This window comes from Pinus tabuliformis, chromosome 1_2, assembly GCF_031772625.1.
Source record: "Pinus tabuliformis cultivar Carrire ecotype Pingquan chromosome 1_2, CPIR1, whole genome shotgun sequence".
NCBI classification, from domain to species: Eukaryota; Viridiplantae; Streptophyta; class Pinopsida; order Pinales; family Pinaceae; genus Pinus; species Pinus tabuliformis.
Genome location: NC_142298.1, coordinates 1,259,029,116 through 1,259,052,036, shown reverse-complemented (window position 1 = coordinate 1,259,052,036; position 22,921 = coordinate 1,259,029,116). Strand labels below are relative to the sequence as shown.

At 40.1% G+C, this 22,921-nt stretch overlaps 1 pseudogene; it reads right to left on the bottom strand.

Annotated features, from left to right (window-relative positions):
- Positions 1 to 271: 271 nt before the first annotated feature.
- LOC149210808 (uncharacterized) overlaps positions 272 to 22,921 on the bottom strand; it is a 47,665-nt pseudogene continuing 25,015 nt past the window's right edge.

Sequence of the window (22,921 nt, the reverse complement as noted above, 5' to 3'; positions counted from 1 at the left end):
GCATTAGAGAAATAGGTAGCAAATATTTGCTACAAGGATATTTATATGGATAACAACATCTAGTCATAAAGGTTGAGTGCTTTGAACACCCTCAAAAATGCATATGGCATGAACATTAAACTCTGTAACATCATAAAACACAGGAAGGGAAAAGTAGAGTCATAATCTGTAGCAGCTACTTCCCTCTCATATCAATAACAACCTGGAAGAGAGGAAAATTTTGGAGTTAAATGTGAAGAATATCAATAGATAAAATTGTTTTAGACAAATTTCAAAGCCTAAGCTGATTGAGCCATTGAAGTTCCAGTCCTCGTTATCTAAGGAACTTGGGTCTAGGTTTTGTGGTAAAATCCTCCGAACAGGTGGACAAGAGAAAACTAGGATAACAGATCGATTTTTAACTACCTCTGCAGTTTGGAGTGGACAAGGCACCAAATTGGTGTCATTTCTTAAGAAATCTGAATGAGGCCTTTGACAGGGAGGGGCTAATAAAACTAGTATTGATGTCCTTATTTTCATAGGACCAACCATTGATGAAGTAGACCCACAGTATCCAGGTGCTAAAAAGGATGACCCAGGTTGAGGAATAGTTTGTGGCATCCATTATTGTTTCCTTTGCTGCTAATGCCGCCTATGCAAACCCCATGATTGCATTTAATTAGACCAGGGTAACAAATTGTTAGAAGCAAATGTTGCAACCCACTTTGATACATTGGAAATTCCTAATATAGGAATGTTGTTATCCCTTGGGATATCACCTTTAATCCATTACTCTACATCTCTCTCAAGTTATTGAAATGGGGTGGGCATTTGCTGAGATGCTATTCTATGTATAGTTCTAGCATTTGCACCAGATCTATTTGCTACAATAGCTTCCCTCCATTTTTGTTGCCTCTATTGTTACTGGTTCTCTTGCTGCCTATGCAGACCCCAGGATTGCATTGAATTAGACCATGGTGACAAATTGGTATAAGAAAATGTTGCAACTCACTCTGATACATTGGAAATGCCCAATGTAGGAATGTTGTCCAATGTTATCCCTTGGGAGATCGCCTTTAAGCCATTCCTTTTCATCTCTCTCATGTTTTTCAAATGGGGTGGTCACTTGGTGAGATGCTCTTCTATGTATAGTTCTAGCATTTGCACCAGCTATTTTTGCTACAATAGCTTCCCTAGAAAATTCTAATGGAAATGGCTCATGCAGAGAGCTCCCAACAAAATCACCAATAGGAGATTTATTAGATGCAATAGCTTCCCTTGAGATAGAGGAGGATGAAGATGAATCATAAAGAGAGTCTGATATATTGTTGTGGAAAAATAGACCTAATTAGGAGCAAAATCCTAGACCCAGACAATGGTAGAGTAGGATGAGGCAACTGTTGTTGATAATGATGATTGTGACTAGAACTGAAGCTCAAACAACCTTCTGTGGGAAAATCAAAAGAAACCCATTGTGATGCTCCTCCATCCCAAGGTTCATCATGTAGGTGTTCAACATAATGGATACTACTCTCTCTCTTTGGGTGAGCATCCTCCTCTTCGATGCCGAGTGTTGTTGTTTCAACTATCGGGACAATTTTATCTCCTTGGACCTATGTTGTGAAAATGCTTTGAAAATAGTGATTTTCTCTTGCTTATCTTTACATTCTTCGTCCGTTGGTGTCTGTGAGAAAAACCAAAGTTGTTGTGCCACTACCATCCCACAAAAAACAATAAAATTAGCATATATAAATTAGAAATACTAATCTATTTAGTAGCAAGGAAGAAAAACAAATGGAATACACAATGCCATACAAGTCAAAGCAAATATGTCCATTGTCACCCATACTCTTTCAGATTTATATTGACAATTTAGAAGATCTCATTTCAAAGTGATACAGGTGGTTGCCTTCTCTATGGGATTTCCATCAGAATTTTGCTATGTGGATGACATTGTCCTTTTATCCCACATAATCACAGGACTCCAAAAGAATCTAGACGCTTTCAACTCATTTTGTGATAGTTATGGCTTTCAAGCCAACCTTGAAAAATCAAATATTCAGGCTTTCAACATGTCTAAGGAGGAGGCATATAATACTACTATCACCTATAAAGAAGAGGAGGTAAAAATGGTGACATCCTACACTTCAGGCCCATCCTTCAGTGTAATCACAACAACAAAATCAAGGTGGAGTAGAGGATACGAAGGATTAGAAACACTATAGAAAAATGTTTCCAGGTCAACTTCCAAGATAGGTCATGTATTCAAGACCCACCTCTTGATGTTTAGGCTCTCAGACCACCAAAAAGCCGCCTCTCTAAAATTTTGTTCCAAGCCCTATTTGTTTTCTCTAGCCTCAAAAGGACCAAATTTAAGGAGATAAATTTATCTTGGAAGTTGACCTGGAAACATTAGATGGGTAGTTGTCAGTGGATGGGAGGAGATTTGTGAGTCTGGTCCTATTTCCATTCCTAGATCCCACGCTATTGAGTAACCTAAGGTCTTGGCTCGCTTACAAAACTTCAGGATTACATGCTTAGGCATGGTTAAAGGAGTGGATTCAAGAATGACAACACACAGTTTCCTTGGATATTAGCTCGAGGTATGAGAGTCTCAATGTCTGTATAGTGTCTGGACATATAAGATTAGCTACGTGCCCTATTTCCTACATTGGATTAACTATCAGGCATTTTAGCGGCTATTCTGTGCATCATTTTATAAGCCCCGGGAGTCATAATAAGGGATTTACTCTCCCGTTGTGAGTTGGTTAACACTCTGCCATATTAAACAATATCTGGTAATCTTCTCAACAGTTTGATTGTATGCCACCCCATTGTATGGATAAGTACTGATAGGACAAAACCTTTGTAGGAAACCTTAGTATGCAACCTACTATCTAAAATGGGACCTATCATCCAATAATACAATACCCTTGCATGACATATCATCATAGTAAATAAATTGATTGCTTTCAATGTGGATGGTACATGTGAGGTCATTGGTTCACTACCCTGTTTTACCACAGAAGCATAAGGTAGCATTACAATATGCAATCCACAATGTCATAGTCTATTATTAGACTCATCGGAAGCTAATTCATGTGATGCTACTGGTGATTCTCACTAGGCATCATTGGTTACCCCATGAATTGCAAGTACAAGCTGATGGATAGTGGTACTCTTAGAGGTATTGAAATAAGGCTAAGCACCAGTATGCCACTTAACATCAGTGTGTTATATCCAACATTATTAGTAAAAGGAATTTGAGTCCTTAATTCAAGCTTAATGAAACAATAATGTGGCTTACAATTGACCTCACTATCTCATCACAAAGATCACAAGCCTACTATTTTTTCTGCACTTATCCCTAATTGTTTCATAATTTAACATGCCTTATCAGTGGTTGCGTAGCTGGTATGAATAGACTAAATCTAGCATGGATACTGCTAGTCAAACAACCATATTTGGTGCATGTACTAGATAATTTACTGTGAGGTAAATATAGCCATAAGACCTCTGATATAATAAAGGCTTTTTCTATCAATGTGCTCACAAAATGTTTTCTATGTTGGTAATTTTTTTTTAAAAGGGACTCATAATGTATATCTAGAATATAATACAATAGAATCTTCATGTCAATTGAGATCTGACCTTTAGATCAAGTAACCATTGAATGTGAGGAAGTCAATCCAATTATTACGATGAAAAGCAGCTGACAAGATTTGCAAGATAATAAACTAAAATGAATATTATTAGTGTTTTGTTTCTTCAGATTGCGTTGACTCACTTACATGGTAGACTTATTGTAATGAAATCAAATCGACCACATTTGCAAAATCAGAAAAATAAATCATTTCCTTCTCTTTGAAATGGCAGATTGTAAACCAATTAGGTAGTATTCATTGTTATTGAATGGATGGGAAATAATTACATCTAGGCGTTAATGTCAATCCATTTAAAATTTATTCCCTTGATAGTGTATTGTCTGTAATCCCTTATTTTGGTTGAGGATTGGTAACAAGCTCCAGGCCGATATATCAAAAAATTATTACCTCGTTACATCAGCCATTTGCTTCTGTGTGCTCAAAATCTTTGCCAACGATGTCTTTTTTTTACCCATTTAACGTTAGTGTATATTTGCTAGAATATACACATCAAGATGGTGTTAAGATAGTGTTGTGTGTTAAATGCATTACTCATCAGAACATGGTGTCAAGATATATAATTAAGTGCTGTGTGTTGAATGTATTATTCATTTAAAAAATAAATAAAATAAAGTTAGGGGCTGCTACAGATTCCATGGAAAGCACATTATAGTGATGAGTTGTTCTAAGATGAGTATGAGGTCTGGAAATACAACCCTACAAAGAGACCAACAAAAGTATGCCAAAGTCGGAAGTTTGATGCTTGGATGTAAGATATATTCTATCAATTTTCTTACAATCTCATTTGGGATCAATGGTTTTCTTTGGCAACATTCGTATAGACCTTAGCTAGAAGAAATGACTACTTAAATGCTTGGTTGAAAAGCCTTCTATCAAAGTTGTGATCCACTCCTTAGTCAGATCACAGGAATGTATCAAAGTATAATTATGATGACTATTCAAGGAGCCACGTCACCTACAATTTCAGTGATGAAACTCACAATATGATCTTCAATCATACAGAAATATTGATAGGCCTTCTGATCTAGGAAATTCATCTTGATATTTCAAATGACAACATCATAATTTGGGTTATGGCTCAAAGCAAGATAAGGCCAATGCTAAAAGTTGAAGTGTGAGATAACAAACCTGTTTTTTTCTTTGAAAATATTGCATTGTGTTCAGAAGCAGGATGTTGAAAAGCTTATGAAAGTATCACGACATTTGTTGTCATGAATATTACATTGTTAAGTAAAGGACCTGGAAGATGCATTGCATTTGGTTATTGCTGGTGCCAAGGGCATTTGAAGGATGAAACCTACTTTTGTTCAATCTTGAAATTTAAGAATTCAAAATAAGGAAAAATATCACTGTCAAAGCACATTGTGATGGAACAAGTTCACCTTTTGACATAAAAAGCTTACAATGAAGAAAAATGCCAAGTCCTCTTTCAAGTTTGGAAACAAAAGTACTCTCAAGAAAGATGAGTCATTTGCAAAATTGAATTATTACTAACTGATATGATAAAGGATGAGCTACTTGGATTAAAAAGGTCAAAATCAATGTTCAACTAAAAATACAGAGTTCTAGGAGTATCCTTACTAGTGTTGTTGAAGATGTAACCAAGTATGCTGTAGGTCTATCATATTTATCTCTTGATGAAGACATCTCATTGGAAGATCCATGATCTTGACTCATTCGCTTAGTCTGATATCAAGATGAAATATCATTTGATTGTTTTATGAGGCATTAGGACTATGATTTTTTAGACATTTGGTTATGAAAAGGAAAATTGGCACATTACAAAGTTTGATTGGACTTGCAAGGGGTGTAAAATGTAACTAGGATTTATCCTAGAAGACTAGAAGTTTTGAATGTAAAATTCCTAGGGTTTGTAGATAAAACCCTAGATCTAGATTAGCGTTTTGAGGACAAGGATGATAAAATTGCAAGATGGATGCAAGAAGGCTAAGATTTCCCTTCTTGGTATTTCCCGATTGGAAAAAGGAGTTTCATGTACACGTGGATGCTTCTTGCATTGCGGTGGGTGCAATACTCACACAGGAAGGCGAAGGAGAACTAGACCATCCCATAGCCTTTGCAAGTAAAAATTTATCCAAGGCTGAGAAATATTATTTACCAATAGAGCGCAAAGGGTTGGCCATGGCCTACGTGCTGCAAAAATTTAGGCACTTTTTGTTAGGGGGACATCTCAAGATGTATACAGATCATTCTGCCTTAAAATACCTGGTCAACAAACCTATGTTGTGGGGGGGGGGGGGGGGAATTTGTAGATGGTTGTTATTATTTGAGGGGTATCACTTTGAAGTCATTGTGAAGTCGGGGAAGTTGAATGCTAGACTTGACCATCTGTCGTGAATTGAAACAAGCACAGAACCCAGTAATTTGGAGGAAGGGTTGCCCGATGCGCAGCTCTTTGCGGTAAGTGTAGCTGATAACCATTTTGCTGATATTATTCACTTCTTAACTACAGGAATGGCGCCTGAAGGATATACAAATCAGCAGAAGAAATAATTGGTAGTATGCACAACTGATTTTTCGGTCATTACGGGGCATTTGTACAAAATGGGTGCAGATGAAATATTGCAGAGATATGTGATGGACTTTGAGCATGATAGTATCCTCGCTGAGGCTCATGGAGGATCTTTGGGAGACCATTATGTAGGAAAAGCAACCGCGCAGAAGATTTTGCACACAGGACTATGGTGGCCAACTGTTGGGATAGGGTCCCCTGGGTCAGTTTTGGGGAAAAAGCCCAATTTTGATGTAAAAAGATGTAAAGCCTTCGCAAAGTGTGTTTGTGGAGCATGTAGCTAGTTAAGAGTCAAAAAGGATTTTACCCTTCTTTTATGTAACTTGAGTCGGATTTTGAAGATCTACCCATGGTCCGCGGACCATGGGATTGTATAAATAGGTGTGTCTTAGGGATGTATAAGGGAAGTAATTTAAGTTGTCTATGGGTACGACAGAAAGAGTCTAGAGAGTTAGTGCATGAGAGTAGGAAGAAAGGCTCTGTAGTTGAGTGCGTAGAGGCCTAGAGTGGTTTCTACAGCTGAGTGCATGGACCCCTGTAGCTGAGTGCCCAGGAAAGTCTTGAGTCTATAAGCTTAACTAAATATCAATAAAGAAGATTGTTGTAGGTATTCCTGTGTTTTATCTATTAACTTCTGTTATGTATGAATGCGCTTTATGATGTGATGAATAATGATTTTATGAAATAATGATGTATTGATGCACGACTTTACTTATCTACATTATTAGCTAAACACAATTAATGTTAAGTTATTATGTAAATATCATAACATTTTCTGTTAAAGTTATCAAACACTTAAGTAGATCTAAGCAAATAATGGTCTAAGAGAAATCCATATTGCACATAAGTAGCTAATTCGCCTATTCACGGTCCACAAAATCCAGTCGTAGACCTTCACGGAGGTCTAGAGGTTGATTAAAGGAAGTTACAGCAATAGGCCGTAAGAGCATAGAGGTCTGCACGAAGGCAGATCTAGGTCGACAAAAGGACATTGCGCTGATCTTTGGGTGCGGAAACTTGGTTCCAGCATCCCCCCATACTGCTTCAGGTGAAACTTTAGTCCGCACACTGCGGATTGATGCTGAAAGTGCCAGTAGTGTAGGGATTTGTTTGGCACAACTAACTCTAAACCTGGGTAAGGACCCTTAAGCCAACACCAACATTGCACAAGGAATCCAAAGCATACTGCAAGGCTTGCGATGCATGTCAATGGACTGGTAGACCATCAGAAAGGGATGAGCTACCACTACATCCTCAGGTATCTTTATAGGCATTTGAGAAGTGGGCAATTGATTTTATCGGACCAATTCAGCCACCTGGAAAGAAAATGGGTGCACACTACATTATCAATGTGACAGAATATTTAACTAGATGGGCAGAAGCACAACCTGTAAAGGATTGTACAGGGGATAGGATAGCAAAATTCTTGTTTGAATATGTCTTAACAAGATTTTGATGCTTGAAAGTTTTGAAAAGTGACAAGGGTATGCACTTTCTGGATGAAACGATTAGTGCGTTGACAGATGAATTTCGGGTCTACCATCAAAAGAGTACACCATACCACCTGCAAACAAACATAACTGTTGAAGCTTTTAACAAAATTTTGGAGAACGAGCTGACAAATATATGTAACGTGCAACAGAATGATTGGGATGTGCACGTACCTGCAGTACTATGGTCCTATAAGATAGCTTGTAAGAATTTGACAGGGAAAACACCATTCAGATTAATATATGGGGTCGAAGCAGTAATGCCTATGGAATACATTGTTCCTAGTCTGCGCGTAATAGCTTTGATGGATATGGCATATCATGAGGCCTTGGAAAAACAGATCGCATAGCTTGTGGAGCTAGAGGAGGATTGCTTCTTGGCAGGATTCCACCAATAAGTATAGAAGGAACGCGAAAAAGCATGGCATGATCACCATTTCAAGCTTTGAACATTCAAGGTAAATGATCTTGTGTTGTTATATGATATTAAGTTCACTAAATTTCCAGGTAAATTCCATATGCATTGGCTAGGACCATATATTGTCAAGGAAATTACAGATGGTGGCACTGTTTAGCTCACAAAGCTGAATGGCGAGCCCTTCCTGGGAAAAGTGAATGGGAGTAGGTTGAAGATGTATATGGGGGATCCTACGCAATGACTATATGGGAGCGCAGGACTATAAACTACACTTCTAGGTTTGGAGAACAAGGAAGGGACCCAACAGTGCGAAGACTAATGAGGATGCACCAGATGAAACTGCGCTCAGGACATTGTGCCATGGGAGAATGTTCTACGCAACCTAGCAGGAAAATGACTGTTGGAGTTACTATTCATGATTCGACGGCCATAAAGCAATTAAGACGAGTGGGGAGGTGTCAATTTAGGAAACAATGTTTGAATATTTTCCTCAAAAGCAACATTTATTATCAAAATTTGGGGGAAACGGTCGGATTTGAATTAAATTCCCCCTATAAATTACACATATCAGTCTAACATAGAACAATTTGCACTCTAATACTTGCTCGAATTTTTTTTTCTCTAACGCATATGAGTCGAGCGTTCTGGGAGGAATTTGTGACACATCCCTCATTTGCGAATTGTTTTGCAGAAGCCCGAGAGATATTCATTGAAAGAATGATTGGCACTAACCCCGCCGAAGCCCTCAGTTCAAAAGCAGTTGTGCCCGACGTGCCAGGTCCTGAAGTATCTAGTATGGAGACTACGCCTGCCATGCCCACGTCGACGAGGTCGCTTAGGCCGAAACAAACTGTGACAAAAGAAAAGTAGCCCGCTATGAAAGAAAAGAAACTAGCCACGAAAGAAAAACAAAAGAATTCGGTGCCGGTGCGTATGTCACCTAGGAAGCATATAGAGCCACAACAGAAGCAGAAAAAGGACAAGCAGCCAGAAAAAGTAGTGGATATAGAAGAAGAGGAAGAATTCCAAGGTATCGAGGATGTCGATGTCGAAGGGTTGGAACCCATAACGAGGTTTCCTGAGTATATCCCTCAACAGAAGGGAAAAGCTAAAGTAACAAAGGATCCCGATTAAGGGAAATTTGTAGTTTCGACACCTTTGCTGCGAGGGTCGCATTCGAAGGTCCTAGACTAACGCACATTCCATTGCTTAAGATGGAGGATTGGGATGTCGTGGACCATGCAAAGTTTCCACAATTGGCAACCCACAAGTATATGCAGAAAATTTACTGTGATGACAGGGGGTTACAATGTTGGAGCCCATGAAGTGGGTCTGCGGTGTTGAGCAGTCAGGGTTGTTGAATCTACTGTTAGTACCGCATTATCACAACTCCAGCGTTAACACAGTATGTGTGTGCCAACTCCTTGCACTGGTGCATGATGGGTACCTATGGCTAGGTGAGCTTATACCCATCACAAACATGTTGGTCCACATGATAACAAGGTTTCCTTACAAAGGGGTGGACCCTGCCAAAGAATTTGGAGGAAAATGGGAGAAAAAGAGTTGGAAGATAAGATGAAGAAGAAATTTGGTCTGATAAAAAATTTGTGAGGATACTCTATCACATCCATCTCATACCTGAAAGTAGAGTTGGTTGCCCAGATTCTAGCTGGAAAGTTAATGAGAAAATGCTGCGCGGATGAAGTTCTGGCACTGGTCATTTTGCTCACAGCTCAGTGCGCAAAGGGTGTATGATACAACTCGGCCAAGTATCTCTGTTAGGAGTTCCTCACGAACTGCCGAGAGGCCAAGGAGGAGAGCAGGCTATTTCATTATGCATGTCTTATGTTGTCGATCGTTTTGGTTGTGTGGAAGTTACCAGAGGATAACTAGTTTCCTCCACACAAAGAAGAATTTCCTGAGGCAGCATGGTTTTCCTCATTGTGGGCCACAAAAGACCCAGAACATGTTAAGGAAACAAATATCTTTTGGGTTTTGATGCAGATGGAACTTCACATGGTGATTAATCAGCGGCCATGGTTGTCTTGGTGCGAAAACAATGTCATGCATGCAACAATAGTGAGATGCGAATGAAAACTGAAACAATGCTTCTACATGCTAACATACATCAAAACGACAACAAGCGCTCATTGAAATCAAGCAGACAACATTTACACAAAGTGAAACACAAAAAGCAACATAAACACAACACAAGACATGAGAAGCAGACTCACCTTGAGACAACTAAGCTTAAAGTTCTGAAGACTCCTGGATGTGATGTGGGATGTCAGAGTTGTAAGATCAATGTCAGGAATGAGCTCTACAACATCCGGTTCATAAGTTTTGATAAGGTCAAGTTTCTGACACGCATGCCACAAATCTAGGAAAAAAGGATACTTGATGAGAGGTTTCTAAAATGATCTATGCATGTAAGATCCAGCTGCTAAAAATAGATCCCTCAAATCTAGGGATGCCTTTTGCATACTACCTTTTTCTATTTTGGGAAAAGTAGCCCATGCATGCAAATCAGTTTGGCTCAGTGCCGGAGGGAATCAGTTAACCTTGAAAGCATATGCATTGGTCTAGGAGCCTGGGATTGAAATTTGGTAGTTTCAGAGCTGGCTGTTTGTAAGGCATTGCACAATTTTTGGGTGGAGCAGGTCACTGGCTCCTAGAATTGTGCAATTTCTCGGTTGAGGCCCAGTGCTAGTTCAAATTGCGCAGTTTTCTGAAGGAGGAATGCCTGACTATTATGTGCAATCCTAGAGCCCAACAGGCTGCCCAACTGATTTGCATAATTTTTGGAGGGAAGGGTGGTTCCCCTACATAATTGCAAAATTTTCTGGGGGAGTGTCTTAGCCAACAAATTGTTGGAAATACAGAGGGGGTGGGGTGAATCAGTATTTCTTAGCAATTAACACTTTTAAATATTTTTAGAGAATTAGTTAATCTTCAATTATTATTAATGTTTATGCACTAATAATAATAAATAAAAGAACACATCAGGCACAAGAATTTTAGGTGGAAAACCCCCCCGGGTCAAAAACCACAGAATGCTTTTCTAATAAATTCTTTAATCTTCAGCCCCAACTGAAATGAAAGCAACAACTTCCTAGAATTATAGAAAAATTTTCTCCTCCAGCTCCCACTGGAAGGATGCCCCAATGCCCTAGTTTCTTCAGTAATCAACTGAATGGATGCCCCAACACCCTAGACCAACCTACCACCCTGAAGTGTTCACAGGCTCCAACCTATAGGCGACTTCATGCACCAGCTTGGCACCTTCCTACCACCCTATGATGATTGAAATGAGACAAGAGTATGGATTCCCGTACTAGGGACAATGATCCATGACACAATATGATTTACAATGATTTTGACCGAACACCCAATCACACTATGACCTGCAACCCAACCATGACATCATCCCAACAAAGACTCATATACCTCCCAATAATGCCTTTTCGACTCTAGGCAGATTGAATCTTTTACAATAATGACTCTTCCAATGATGACACTTTTACAAATGAATCTTTTATAACTTTATAATGATGACTCTTGGCCTTGACACTTCTTCACAATATACAAATGGCTGCCATGTCTTTAGAGGATGCCCTGTTGACTCTTGGCCTTGATACTTCTTCACAGTATGAATATGGTTGTCATGTCTTAAAAGGATGTCCCTTTGCAATGCCTCCTTTGATATGATAATTCATATCTTGAATTCTTGCTTGAAGTTGTACTTGAATCTTATTCTACCTGCATGCAAAATTATCTTGATGAAACCAATCCCAAAACAAAACAAAATACCCTTCAACTTACCTCTGTCTGCAAAACACATGTAAGTGCATAATAATGAATAAATAAAAATACAAATTACAATGCGTACCGGAAGTGTGCTTGCCACTTTTGTTGTTGACTTGTTGCAATAGTAGAAAAAGACTCCCACTCTTGATATAGGCTTGGACTCTATGCAAGACTATATCTAAAACTGACCTAAAGATATATACAATAAAAACTAATGACAAACCCTAGACTAGTGATGGACCAAGTTCTAAGTACAACAATAGAGACCATTCCATCAACTATGACAAGACAGGTAACATGCACTTACAACATCATATAGATTTAGCAAACTTGGTGTAGCATCAAGAATATGTAGCATAAAATGTGTAGTATCAAGAATAGGACACCCAAAAAACTAATTGTGACATATAGAGACATAGAGATATAACTCAGACATTGTATATACTTACATTGTCCTGCAAAAACATATGTCAGAGATGATAATCAAAATTCAAATGTAAGCACTAATCATACATACCTTGCTATAGGAGACTTACCCTTGAATGTTGATGTCTGGTCCTTACTGCAGTGATCCTTGAATGCATGCTTTTTCTTGCCTTCTAGTAGTGTGATATTTAATATGTTGTATCTATGTAATTTAGGATCTCCAGGGTCTGAAATTTCATCCTATGGTAGCCCTATGAGTGATATTTCTAACCCCATAGGCTTGATCAAGATTGGATTATTCAAGAAAGAGTTATTCCCAATCCCCCATGATGGCCGGACACTGGTTCAGTAGAGAGAACTTGTACGAAGAGCCATGTGTCACGATTGTGAACTTAGGTCCTGAAAAAGATACTCAACAAACTACAGTCAATACTCTTTCTATGAATATTTACAAAAAATGAATCCAAATTCTCAGAGAGAAAGTTATGACGATTTTCCCAACGTCATCTGTTTGACATGGAATTCGGTAGTCTACGAAAAACCTAACTTCCTCAGATCATATCTCCAACCATATAGAGAAAAAAGATCTGCAATTCGGTCACAAGGTTCGTCAAGATTTCGGATCAAATGGGTTTTAATTTCAGCTTTTGAAGCTTCACCGAAAAATAGTTATAGCGAAACTCCCACAATGACATGTTTGAAGCCACAAAATCCCTACAAGAGGAGGATATGAGGGTCATTATTTATATGAATGTTTTGAGTAGAGAGGGTCCTCAACAAGTGAACATTGAAGGGATTTTAGGAGCAAAAAAATATTATTAATTATTGACTATTCAATTACCACAACCAATTATGAGTGCCATGCCACAACCCCATAGGGTTTTAGCCTACTAATTGGGCTTACTAACTTCAAACACATATAACTCTCAAACTGTGAAGAACTGGGAGGCATACCATATATCAGCGGAAACATATCGACGAGTAGAATCCATCGAGATGATATTTGATGCAAAATAGTATGATTCTTCAAGTAAAAATTCCCTTGCAAGATCGGGGTAGCCCTTGGTGCTGCTTGGGTTGACATCAATGACAACCACTAATCAACACAAATAGTCTAAGTACGGAATGGAAACCTGTGAAGGGAGTGAAGCAAACTGAAATGCCCAGGCTGGCAAGCCAGTGAAAATAAAATGAAGCCTATGTACTTGACAATGTAAGACATGCTGCTAAGGATGGTTGGTAGGGAGGCTCCAAAACGAAGCTAAGGAAAAATTTTGGAGGGTTGTTGTAGCCGCTACAACAGTTGGCATCACACTAGTAGAACTCTAGCTCTCTGAATGGACCTTGTTCGTGAAAAGCAAGTCTAACACCTCCAGAAGTATTGTTCAGTTCTCTGTTCGTATTGGTTTCCGTACTTTCTTGATTGTAAGATGTAGCATCTGCCAAGATCTTAGTCGGTCGACACACATTCCAAGCCAAGCCAACACAGTTATTTCGATTGGGGATGAGGGGTATATTGGTGCACAAGCCATATGGTCGTTAGAGTTTTAGTTCCATATCTGGTGTTGCTCCACTACCAACAGGCATGGACAGTACCCCGGCAGAGTCACACAGGAACACAAGCATCATTCCGCTTCTAGCAAGCCTAGTTAGTACCCTGGCGGAGTTACTTGCATCACCTCTCTGCGCAGGAAGCCTTTCTCTTTTTTTGCCTTATTCTTTTTTTTTAAAATTTTTCACATTTTCATTACTGTGCATAGCACTTATTCATTTTAGAGGCGAAAGAGGGATTCCGACTTGTTGAGAGCAGAATAGGTTGTTTCTTCAGAGAAGTAGTTTGTATATATACCTCTGACATGCTTGTTAAGGTTTCCCCCCTCACCTTACTCTACTTGACTGAACTCACAAGGATTAACCCAAAAACAACCGACTAGAGTAGGTGATACTAGTTAGTGCGAAAGCATTGTGTTTTCACCGAGCTTCACTTTGAACAACACGTATTTTCCATTGATGTATCATGGAATAAGGACAACAAGTTCTTCATACAGAGGCAAGACAAGAGATAACCAAGTATTGATGATTGCACAAGTCCTCTTGTACTTTACCTAGCTCGTTTCAAGGGTCACGCACGGTTTCATGCGAAACTATCCTACGAACATAAACAAGAGAACAAACAACAAAGAAAAGAAAAAGTAGAAGTAAATTCATAAGCAAAGCGAGAAATCAAACACGTAGGGAAGAAAACAAACATGCAAAGTAAGAAGCAAACATGCATGTAAGCAAACAAATCAAAAGTAAACACCACTCCTACTCCTAAGCTAACGATGCATGGGCCTGCTCACATGAAGTGATACTTCCAATGCAACCACCAGTGCATTGGTCGATCCATGTTGGTGAAGGTATGGTTCGCGAACAACACAGCTGTGCAAACCAAAAAACATGAAAGATATACCAATGAAGAAAAACACACTCCGAGTTTAAATGTGTCCACATAACATAAGTGAGTGCAAGTGCATGGCATGGAATCTGTGGACTTACCATGATGTTGTGCGACACTGCGTGCAGATGTTAAGCATATGCATACTCTTGACTATGACATGCAAGCAAATGAAAGAAACAAAGACAACTTGTGTCGTGCATGTGTGCTTGCTATGTAAGGTTCCTCCAATGAATTAATGATGGGATCATGTAGTTCGAGTGGAGGAAGCATAATGTGTGTGTGATGTTGATCTTCAATGCATACATATGAGTGATGAGGAGCCTCGAGTGCTTGAACGATTTCCTGATCAAAAGTGAAACCAACCTCACAACAGTGAGGGCTTGATATAACCACCAGCTCGAGCTAAAGTGCCTTGACAGTCGGTGGGATTTCGAATTCATCGACAGATAGATCATCATAGACCAATGTCTTAGATAGATTAACAATGATTGAATCAACATCGTGATCAGATGAAGAAGTGGTGAGATCACGACAACCAAGATCAGAAAATTCAGCATGTTTGTCAGCATCCTCATGATTTGATGAATCACACAGAGGGGTAGATGAGAAGCAATAATGTTCACCCTCTGCATTTCTGGAAAAAGCAGACGAAGAATTAAGTGGATTTTCAAGGAATTATTTATCCTCTTTGTTGTCAGATGATGGACTTACATCCGGTGTGTTTTGCGAATGATCAATAATGGGAGCATCCATAGATGGAGATACACATGCAAAATTAGGGATAGCAGAACCAACAAAGATGTCAGGAAAAAACAGAGGAGGCACAAACAAAAGGGAATCATCCTTCGATGCAGGTTGACATTCAGGCTCCCATTCATACTCTTCTTGAATGACAACACAAGTTGGTTGGGAAACACCAACTCTGTCGATAGCTTGATCCTCATTCACAACTGGTGTAGAGTCTGGAATGAAAGCACATAAGACAGTGTAATCCAGAGGATCAGCAGAACATGAAGACATAGGTTGAGGTAAGACATGCATGTGACAACCCATGGGCTTTGTAACCAAGTCTGCACAAAAATTGAGAGAAGTGATGTTGGGAGGATGTGACAGTTGAACGGATGTGTGTGCATGTTCTCCCACATCACTCTGTGGTGGTGGAGCCGTTTGATGAGGGGCCAACGAATAATCACTTGTGACAATGAGCGTGTTCGTATGTGATTGCGTAGCTCCATCACTGAAGTATGTTGATTGGGGCTTGAACTTGAAATTCTTCTTGAGATTGACAGATTTGGTAAGACAATATTCAAATCTGTCCATGAGATAATAGAATTTCATCTGACTTTTCGGAGCTTGAAATTGCAATACACAGAAGCGCTCCTAAAAATCTTGAGGCGATTGTTGAGGAGTATTCCATTGTTTTAATAGTTTTTTGTCAAGAGGTTCTAGATCAAAATGATGGAATGTAGATTCAGTAAGATCACAGGACTGCTCAAGTGAGTGCACGCTACCGGGTGGCACTCTCCAGCACCACCGTTGTGGGGATTCGAAGTGTGTATGAAAGCAGCATGCTGGCCTCTTCTACATAGAACCTGTCTGCAAGGAATGCATAGAAGTCTTCTAAGTACTCAAGCCATGCTACTTCGCCTTCACCATCATACGTGAAATCAGACAAGAGATCACAAAACTCTATCATGATGTCGAGAGGTTCAGAATGCGAAAAACATCATGGAGGGACAAGTATAATAATATCCATGATATATGTATGAAGATTCAAAACAGGATGAGAGGACACATCTTGTCATCTGGCCCTCCTTCTAGTGCCAGAAATGTTGACAATGCTAGACTCACCAAAATTCTAGGGGATCTCCTCGATAAGAAGTCCCAACTAGACCTCATACCATTTGGTGTAGGAGTCCTAGCAGTGGGTCGTATAGTATCACCTTGACCATGGTTGTGTGCAGAGGTAAGAAAGCTGTCCTTGTTGGTAGCAAGGGTGTGACATTCACAACAAGACGAGGAAGGTTCATGAATGGTTCTAACACACATAAGGTGTAATGAGTGCGTCCCTTGGAAACCTGTGTAAACACACAGCTTGGAAGGAAACACACGAGCAAAGATGCATCAAAAACTAGAAGGAAGTTGAACCAAAAATCCAAAGTGATAGTTAAACCAACAACACATCTCAGTAAGATTCATACATACATATACAAAAAGAGTCCATACATACATGTGTAAGCAAACATATACATATATCATTAGAGTAACCAAGTTAACTGAAATAGAACAACAACGTATGCATGAAACATGATGGCTCTGTTATATTAAGAAGTGAAAGTTCAAATCATACAATAGAACCATGACCAACCATTAGTCCCGATAATAGAATGTTACAGTCACTTCTGCCTGCTCCTCCAAAGAGATGTACTAGCTCTGCACTGTGGAGAAGCCAAGGCTCATTACAATACTCTCCAAGCTTTCTCTAGGATACTCCTATCGGAAGCTGGGCTGACCAAAAGCCTCTATATTGAGTTATGAGGTACTATAAATAAAAAAGGGTGAGGTGACCCTTGACATTCCTCTTTGTGACTGTTCACCTATCCTCATGACTCTTCAACTACTTTATGACTCTTACACTCCACTATCGACACTTGGACTTTCAACTTACAAGATGTTACATACAATCTACACATGTACCCATGTGAGACATAATAGGCTTGAGAAAGGCATGAAAGACATTAGTAAGACTCGAAAAACTATGGGAAGACCAACTATTCGACATCCTCATGATGGTCGATGGTGGTGAACTGATGCCAAGCTTGGTAGTCCGCGATGGTGTCCGTGTACTATGTGGTGACATCTTTCTAGAAATGAACTCTTGCCTGTGTTGCATCTGGGTACAATGATTTGGCTCCTCTGTCCAAATCATCTGATATCAACATGTGCATCATCGTCTTGAGTGGAGCTGGACTAGAAACATACTGATTCATAGTGTCTATGTTGATCTTCATGTGTGTGCTGGTGACTATGCGCATCAACTTGTCGAAATACATGTTCAGCTCCAGTCCGACTTGGTTCTTGTCTTTGCCTCGGTGAGTGTGCCCACAGGTGGGATCGTATGCATGCACATAATGAAATTCATGCTCCTGAACAAACTTGCATGTGATCGATGGCATTGTTCACCCTGTCTATTCCGTGTCTGCTGCTATGCATGTTGCGCCTCCTGTTGTACCTGTTCCTGCTAAAACTCCTTCTCTCGTCTGTGAAAATCCTGTTCTTCCTTGAGTTGTTGCTTCAACACCTACAACACCTTCTTTGTTTATCTCTTTGCCTTCGCGTGATCCTATTTTCGCACTATCACCTCATAGCCTCAATCTCCAAAGTTGCTTTCATCACAAGTGGATATGCTTGAAATTGCAACTTTTCTTTGCCTCTGCGTTGTCAACAACCTTTCTCTTGCATTTGTCGCACGCAGGTCTGCTACCTACTACTGCTACTGTTGATGCTACTGCCATTTCATCCTGATATCCCTGTTCATGAAAAAAATTGATGTCTTCATAGATAGGAAAGTTCATAGACACTTGATCGACTGCATCCCGAGTTGCGCTCTCAATGGTGTCTTTGACTTTGCTCTCCTAGAAGCCATTGTGATGATGATGATGATGATGGTTAACGTCCCCTGAGACCAAATTGGTCTATCGGACCTATAATTTCTTAATTTCTAATTGTCTGGCTCCTTGTATTTCTTGGTGAGATTGGTGATGTAGCTTTCTTTTTCTTCTCTACGGTCTTCCAACTTCCTTTATCTTTCATCTCCCTCATCTCTTTTGGTTCTTGGGACATTGGTGTCTCAGCTTCACGATCTATTGTGTTCGTCCTTTTGGAGATAGTCGGAGAAGAAGTTTGGTCTAGGAGATCTGCTTCGCTGTTAAATGAAGATTTATTTTGCGCCTTATTCGAAACCTCATAACTGTCGATGCTTGAGGGGTTGTTGAGTTCACCTTTTTGTTGTTGGGCGGGGCTTTCCCCCTGCTTGTCTTGAGAGTTGTTTCTATCTTGCCCGATTTCTTGTAATTCAGAGTTTTCTCGAGAGTATTCTTCTTGGATGACAGTGTAGTGTTCTTTTTGTGCTCCTTCCCACCATGTAGATCTGTGGTGATTTTTTCTAACAAAGTTTTTCTGGGAGGCTTTTGGGCAATTTTTGGCTAAGTGGCCTGTCTCAAAGCAAGATCGACATCTGAAGAGGACACTTTCATAATCGAGTTTCTGGTTCCACACATAGTCTTTACTTGTTAGGTGTATTTCTGCTGGGAATACGAGGCTGAAGTCCATTTCCACACAGATGCGTGCATACGTGGTTCTGGCATACTCCTCTGTTTCTGGGAACCTGCAGTAAAATTTCCCAATTGCATTTCCAATGGCTTCTAGCGAAGAGAAATTCCAGAGATGCAAGGGTAGATTTGGCAATCTCACCCAAACTGGTGCTGAGGTTATGACTGTTGTTGAGGGATCGAAAGATGGTTTCCATGGCCTCATGAATAAGCCTGATTTATCCCAAAACCAAGGGCCAGAATCTAGAATACATTGCCTGCTTTCACGGTTTTCAAAATCTACTATAAAGAAACCCCTAGCACAGGGGTAGATATTAATTGCATCAGGAATTAGAGGCTTCCATACCTCCGAGATCCAACTGTGGAGAGCTGTTAGCCGTGGCCAAAAACCATTGAATCAACATATTAGGGCACTTTCAGAGAACTTCAAAGCCTCATCGAGTGAAGCCTGGACCACCTGGACAGTGGGAGTTGGGGCTTCACTGACGATATGGGCAGGAGCTTGCCCCCAGAGGCGGACGGAGAGCCAACAGCTATTTTCGTGAAGCTGGGAGCCATCTAGAGAATGTTCTCCTTAGCAAGCGAGGTAACATTGACTTTATGGAATTAGGCTTTGCCATAGGGATTGAGGCATACACGAAGGTTCTTAACCCACAGATGTTCTAGATCTCGAAAGTTTTGGCAAATCGATTCTGTTAAGGGCCACAGATCTAGAGAGCCGCAGAGCCGCAGACCGCAGATCTGGACGACAATGAGCCGTAGAGCATATAAAGAGCCGCAGATCGGCCAAATATAAATATTGCGATCTCATGAAACCGCAGAGCCGCAGAGAGGCAGATGAACACCTCTGAAACCTGGAGACATAGAAACACTCATGGAAAGCAACATGTCAGTTGAAAACCAAAACAAACTGGAGGATTGACATGCAACAAACCCGTGTGACTGTCTGTGAAGATTGCACAATTTTCACCAGGAGGCTGGGAGACTGACTACCAAAAGTACGCAAGGAACAGTCTACGCTGTCGAGAGGCTGACTGAATACTCAAACTACACAATGCACAATCCAGCCTGGTGTAGTGAGGAATGAAACTGTGCAATGAGCAATTTCAGTCAGCAGTGACATGCAAACCAGAAAACTACAATGCACAGTTTCTGGGGCTAGCATGGCACTACCTCCGAGAATTGTGCAATGAAAGCTTGGAAGTCAGTGCTAATCCAGGCTTGTGCAATATTTGAAGGGAAGGTAGAGCCTTCACTTCTAGAAATGTGCAATGCTAGCCGGGAAGGGAAAGTTTTGGGCTAAGGCAGCCTAGACCCACTGACGAGCAACTGAAAACATGAGAAGTCTGAATGCATGGTGAAACTGAGTGTAAAAAAGAGTGAATGATCATGCATGCAAATAATAAGTGAAGGATTCAGAAAATGGTAAAACATGCATGTGTGTGAAGAGGGTCACCGCAACACCGACTGTCAGTGCGAAAACAGTGTCATGCATGCGACAACAATGAGATGTGAATGAAAACTGAAACAATGCTTCTACAAGTTAACATACATCAAAACATCAGCCAACGCTCGTTGAAATCAAGCAGACAACACTTACACAAAGTGAAACACACGTGTTGAAGTGCTGAAGACTTCTGGATGTGATGTGGGATTTCAGAGATGTAAGATCGATGTGAGGAATGAGCTTTGCAGCTTCGGTTCATAAGTTTTGATAAGATTGAGGTTCTGACGCACATGCCACAAATCTAGGAAAAAATGACACTTGGAAAGACATTTCTAAAATGATCTATGAATGTAACCTACAGGTGCTAAAAATAGATCCCTCAAATCTAGGGATGCCTTTTGTATGTTGCCTTTTTATATTTCAGGAAAAGCAGCCCATGCATGCAAATCAATTTGGCTTAGTCCCAGAGGGAACTGATCAACCCTGAAGGCATATGCATTGGTTTGCAAGCTTGGGATCGAAATTTGCGCAGTTCCTGGGTTGAGCAAAGTTGGTTGTCTTTCAAGCATTGCATAATTTCTAGGTTGAGCAGGTCACTGGCTCCCAGAATTGCGCAATTTTTGGGCTGAGGCCTAGTGCTGGGTTAGATTACGCAGTTTTATGAAGGAGGACTACCTAACTATTCTGGAAATTCTGGAGCCCAGCAGGCTGCCTAGCTGATTTGCGTAATTTTTGGTGGGAAGGCTGGTTCCCCTCTAGAATTGCGCAATTTTCTAGGGAAGTGTCTCAGCCAGCAAATAGTCTAGGTCCGGAATGGCAGCCTGTGAAAGGAGTGAAGCAAACTGACATGCCTAGGCTGGAAAGCCACTGAAAATCAAATGAAGCCTATGTACTTGATAGTGCCAGACATGTTGCTAAGGATGGTTGGCAGGGAGGCTCCAAAACAAAGCTAAGGAAAAATTTTGGAGGGTGATTGTAGCCGCTATAACATAACCTAAATCCAAAAATGTTATCATTAGAACAAATGTAAAGTTTGCTGAAAATATATCGATCTACAAGCCTAGTTTGGCAGATGTGCCACCTCTCTCTATCCCTTCTACTTTTGAAAATATTCCTTCTTCAGATGATGACATCGAGGATAACAATCCTCCCCCACCTCTCAGGATCCTCCTTCAACTCTACAGCTTCCAAAAAGGGTATGTGCTACTTGGTATGCAACATGTGCTCTTTGCAGGTGATCCTACAGATCAATGATGTACATGTTCTTAGTTCGATAGAGCCTCTTCTTTACTGGCTCAAGCTTCAATGAATTATGATCCTGACACCTTTGCAGAAGCTTTAGGCCATCTAGATTGGGGTGCAGTTATGAATGAAGAATATCGTTCATTATTGGAAAATGATACATGGGACCTTGTTCCTCTTCCAAAGGGATGAAAACTTGTTAGATGCAAATGGGTTTACAGAACCAAGTTTGGATCAGATGGAAAAGTTGATAAACATAAAGCTCGTCTTGTTGCTAAGGGTTTTTCACAATTTGAAGGCATTGACTATACTGAAACCTTCTTTCCTATTGCCAAAATGAACTCTACCGGCCTTGTTCTTTCCCTTGCTACCTCTTTTAAATGGGAAGCCCATCAGATCGATGTTAAACCCGCCTTCTTGCATGGGGACTTGCATGAAGAAATCTATATGGAACAACCTCCTAGATTTATAAAAATAGACTCTAGCTTTGTATGTTAGCTTAAGAAATCCCTTTATGGTCTTAAGCAAGCCCCTGAAGGTTGGTATGCTAAAATGAATAACTTTCTTTTAGATACTGGCTTTTCTAGATGTCATTTTGACAATACTATCTACACCAAGAAAGTGGGTAAGTCTCTTATCATTATTTTTCTTTCTGTTGATGATGTTATCCTTACTAGTAGTGATCTGAACCTTACAAACCATGTGAATATCAGCTTTAAAAAGCAATTTAAAATGACAAACTTAGGACATTTGCATTATTTTTTTGCTCTTCAAGTCTTGCAATCCAAATAAGGTATTTCCATTTCCCAGTCCAAGTATGCCTGTGATCTTCTATGCCACTTTCACATGGAATATAGTAAGCCAACCCCTTCTCCCTTTCAGTCTGGAGCCAAAATTTTAGTCACTTGTACTTACCATGAAGTTTATGCTACCTTATACCGTCAACTTGTTGGAAAATTTTTGTATCTGACCCATACCCATCCTGACCTTTCCTTTGTTGTTGGACTTGTTGCTCGGTTTATGAAAAACCCACATGTAAGTCATTGGGAAGTAGCTAAAAGAATACTTTGATAAGTGCAAGGTATAGTTTAGTTTGGGATTCATTATAGTGCAGAGGCATCTGGTTTAATTGATTCTGATTGG